Below are 5102 nucleotides of genomic sequence, written 5' to 3' on the forward strand. Positions count from 1 at the left end.
TCCAAAAATATGAAGATAGTGTAAGGAGCCTCTGGGACAACTTCAAGCATACCAACATCTGAATTATGAGGGTGCCAGAAGAAGAGAGAGAGCAAGATATTGAAAACCTATTTGAAGAAATAATGACAGAAAACTTCCCCTACCTGGTGAAAGAAATAGACTTACGAACCCAGGAAGCACAGAGAGTCCCAAACAAGAGGAACCCAAAGAGGACCACACCAAGACACATCATAATTAAAATGCCAAGGGCTAAAGACAAAGAGAGAATCTTAAAAGCAACCAGAGAAAAGCAGTTAGTTACCTACAATGGAGTGCCCATACAATTGTCAGCTGATTTCTCAACAGAAACTATGCAGGCCAGAAGGGAGGGGCAAGAAATATTCAAAGTGATGAATAGCAAGGACCTACAACCAGCAAAGCTATCATTTAGAATTGAAGGTCAGATAAAGAGCTTCACAGACAAGAAAAAGCTAAAGGAGTTCATCACCACCAAACCAGTATTATATGAAATGCTAAAGGGTATTCTTAAGACAAGGAAGAAGAAGAAAAAGAAAAAAGATGAACAACAAAATGTCAACAAATATATATATCTATCAAGAATTGAATCTAAAAATCAAACGAATAAGAAATGTAATGACAGAATACACTGGTGAATAAAATAGAATCAGAAGCATGGAAATGGAACAGAGGGAAGGAGGGGGGGGGGAGGGAAGAGATTAAACAAAGATCTTATATGCATTACCTATGGACACAGACAATAGGGTGGTGAAGGCTTGGAGCAGGGTGGGAACCGGGTGGAGGGGAGCTATGGGGCGGGGGAGGGAAGAGGGACATCTGTAATAATCTCAACAATAAATATTTAAAAAATTATAAAATAAAAATAAATAAAAAAGAAAGAAAGAAAAGGAGTACAGCCCTATCTGGTTTGGCTCAGTGTATAGCGTGTTTGCCTTCGGACTGAAGGGTCCCAGGTTTGATTCTGGTCAAGGGCACGTGCCCATGTTGTGGGTAGGGGGTGTGCAGGAGGCAGCTGATCAATGATTCTCTCTCATCATTGATGTTTCTATCTCTCTCTCCCTCTTCCTTCTTCTCTGAAATCAATAAAAATATAAAACCTCCCCTGCAGGCTGGGTGCTTAAACTCAGCTTTAAAAATGGTCCCTCCTGTCATGAGTCATGGGGAAAGGGCAAAGCAGGAAGGTCGCCTTTATTGCTGACCTGGCATCATAAAAATAATTAGCCTATTGCCACACGTGCTTCAGGAAGGTGATTTGGGCTGTGTGCTGTTCAGCCTGAGGGAGCACACAGACCAGCCAGCCACCAATGCGTCACCTTCGGAGGAAGCGCTGTTGATGAGCAGATATTCCCCTAAACTGTTCTCCGCAGAAGAACACCTTTTCTGCACCAGGTGTGTCCATACCTGGCTCACTGAGAACACCCCCAGGTGAAGAACAAAGGTCACATTGGTCCGAGTAAGTGGATGTGACAGCTCCAATCTGGTTCCAAAGCCACAGGGCAGCTGGCGGGGCCAGCCTGGGACCAGAAAGGGGCCATGGTCCTGGGAGTCCAGTGGGCAGGACTTGGGCCTTCAAAGTCATAACTGCAGTTTTGCAGACCTATAAGCATCTAGCAAAGGAAAGGTTCAGTGTTCTGCTCTTAATATGTGTAGTCAGATGCCTCATCAAGTTCTAATAATCAAAGGCTCTCATTCCTTAATTTAAATTCAAGTATGCTTCGTTTTGTGTATACTAGTATATGAAAACAATCATCTCAAAGATAGCACTTTAATTTTCATTTTCTATTATTTGTTGAAAAGGTACATGCTGTGCTAGCCTGTTAAGCTCAGTTGTAGAAGCGTCAGCCCGAGGACCAAAGGGTCTCCAGTTTGATTCTCGTCAAGGGCATGTACTTGGGTTGTAGTTTCGATCTCCGGCCCCCACCGGGATGGGTGGGGGAGGCAACCAATTCATGTGTATCTCTCTCACATCAATGTTTCTCTCCCTCTCTCTCCCTTCCACTCTTTCTAAAAATATGAGGGGGGGAAAAATATCCTTGTGTAAGGATTAACAAAACAAAAAAAGACAAGATAAATGCTGACCTTGAGCATGGGAACAATAGGACAGGCAGGGTAGATGACGGTCTTCGCCACCATTTCTTCACCCCCTTGACATTCTGGACACCACACTTCAGCTGTATTATGTCTTTCAATCCTTGTCCAAGCCCCAGAGTCAGGGCTTGTGATTAGTCCTGAATGGCAGATGAGGAACTTTTACATGAGTCATCTAACCAAAGTCTCAGCGGACACCACACTTCAGCTGCTGTATTATGTCTTTCAATCCTTGTCCAAGCCCCTGAGTCAGGGCTTGTGATTAGTCCTGAATGGCAGACGAGGAACTTTTACATGAGTCATCTAACCAAAGTCTCAGAACAAGGTAGAGCAAAGGGGCAATTCCAGCAGAGGTCTGTTTGCCGTCGTATACTGTGTGACATGTGCCTCATCTTTGCAATGGGAAAAAAATCCAAAAACCAGGTCTGTGAGTGAGTCTCCCTGGACCTCAGGGACATTCTCTCTCCTCTCTTCCCAGGGCAGGTAAGGATTGGTAAACTGTAAAGTGCCATCTTCCAACAATGAACAAGGTTCTCTTTTGCCCTCTCTTGGCATGTGCCCAGCAGGCACTTTTCCTGCTTCAGAAGGAGTTTGGGCAATGCCAGCTGGGTGGGTGATCCATAAGGCAGGCCTGATGAGTGGGCGATCAGATTTTAATACCAAGTTGGTAGCAAGGGTTGGAGAATGAAGTGGATTCTCTGCCTAACATGGGGACAGAGAGCAGAGAAAGCGTCAAGGAAAACATGGTAGTTAAATCAACACAATCACGGTACCGAGTTAACTGCTTTGAACAAAAAGCAACTCATTTAGGATTGTTGGAGATATCTCTTTACCTCCCCACCCCCTTTGGGACAAATGAAACTCACTCACCTGCTTTTAAATAAAAAATAGGTAATTTCATTCAATAAGTTCCACAAATGGATAAACAAATTATGGTACAGCCATTGATTGGAATAGTATAACCTCATTAAAAGTCATATTTCCAGAATATTTCATTGAAATGGGATAAAAATTAATGAGACAGTGCTAACAAGAGAAGCATAAGCATAAAAATGAAATCCCAAGGTGCCTCTAAAATAGAATCTTACTTCTTTAAAACAGATGAATTTCTATTTATTTGAATGGAAAAGAGATTGGAAAGAAATACCTACCCAATGGTTAAAAGTGATTAGCTCTGGGTGAAGTATCAGTACTTGATTTTATTTTTACTTTACAGTTTTCTGTATTTTTAAACACATTTTACAAGGGTCATGTAATATTTTATAGCAAGAAGAATGATATTTTTAAATAATTTTGGCAAATACTAAGAGTATTGAACAGGGAATCACAAAAGCCTGGTTTCTGTTTTGACTACGTCAAATCCCTGCCCCAACTTATGTCTTGGTCTCCTCATCTACAAAACACAGAGGCTGTTCTTAATTAAATCTAGGGCTCAGTGTTTCCATTATGCACTGTGGCCAATTAGTGACTGTAGGAGAGTGGGCAACTGAGAGGAGTCAGAGACACAGAGGAGTCAAAGAAGAAGAAAAAGAAAGCTGAGAAGTGAGGGATGCAGACAAAGCACATGTGGACTCAGAAGGTTTTGAAGACAAATGATGTTGTTAAGTCCCCACCTCCCCTGCATTTAAAAGTCACCCTCGTGTGGAACTTAGATTATTCACAAATCTTCATCTGCTTTAATTATTAAACCTCTAAACATCTTGCCCGATGACTTCACCACACAGACTCATCCAGATGGAAATTACCTCTGTGCTAATGCAGGAGTGACTAGAGCAGCGGTTCGCAACCTGTGGGTAGCCAACCTGTGGGTCGCGACCCCTTTGGGGGTAGAACGACCCTTTCACAGGGGTCGCCTAAGACCATTGGAAAACACATATATAATTACATATTGTTTTTATGATTAATCATTATGCTTTAATTATGTTCAATTTGTAACAATGAAAATACATCCTGCATATCAGATATTTACATGACGATTCATAACAGTAGCAAAATTACAGTTATGAAGTAGCAACAAAAATAATTTTATGGTTGGGGGGTCACCACAACATGAGGAACTGTATTAAAGGTTTGCGGCATTAGGAAGGTTGAGAACCACTGGACTAGAGGAATATAATGAACTCAAATTGAAATCTGGATCTAGTGCCTCGGGCTGAAAATGAGTCACCCTTGGAGTAAAGTAATTATCTGCCCACTTTACCTTTAACCTTGGGTTTATGTGGAAAATAATTTAGTTAAAGATGGTACTGATTAACTCCATTCCACCGAACACCCACGGGTCCTTTCTCTCCAGACCCCTGGGCACTTGTGACTTGGGCACAAAGCTTCCTCCTGTCTGATGGTTACCAAGGCCTCAATGGTCTCAGGAGCACAAGGGGGGAAACAGTCACTGCCACTCTGCTAATAAAACTGAGATCTCCATTGTCTGCTTCTATGTCCTTCAGAGCATCACAACACAGAACACACTGAATAAATACCTTACCTCTGGAGTGACCATACTGTTTCAAGCCCACAGAACTTCATGGAAAATCAGAGGCCATCAAAATCAGGGGACAGGTGTGGCAGGTCTTCTGTGAGAAGCCACAGAATGACTGGACCACTGGACTCTCAGAATAAACTCTTCCATTCCTCACAAGTACACACCACTTTAGGGTCTACAATAATTCACAGCCCTGGGGTAGGCAGGAAAGCATAGGTGCCTCCAATCCACCCTACCACACCCCCAACAGACATCACTAATCAATGTCGATTCTCCTCTTTGGGCAGAGATAAGGTCTGGGAATCCTCATTAGTCCAGGGCTCTGTGTATGATTTATGGACAAGAGAAAATGGACCCTATCTGTTATCCCCACACTGAGCTTCAAGTTCACAGAGGGACTTAAATGGTTTTGTGCTTGGCCAGAGAAGCCAAAGGTATAGATGGTGCCGGTACTCTGGCCAGTCTATCTGCTACTCGGAGATGGCCTGGGCCTCCCACTGCATTGAGTGAATTTGCT

Source organism: Myotis brandtii, unplaced genomic scaffold, assembly GCF_000412655.1.
Source record: "Myotis brandtii unplaced genomic scaffold, ASM41265v1 scaffold547, whole genome shotgun sequence".
NCBI classification, from domain to species: Eukaryota; Metazoa; Chordata; class Mammalia; order Chiroptera; family Vespertilionidae; genus Myotis; species Myotis brandtii.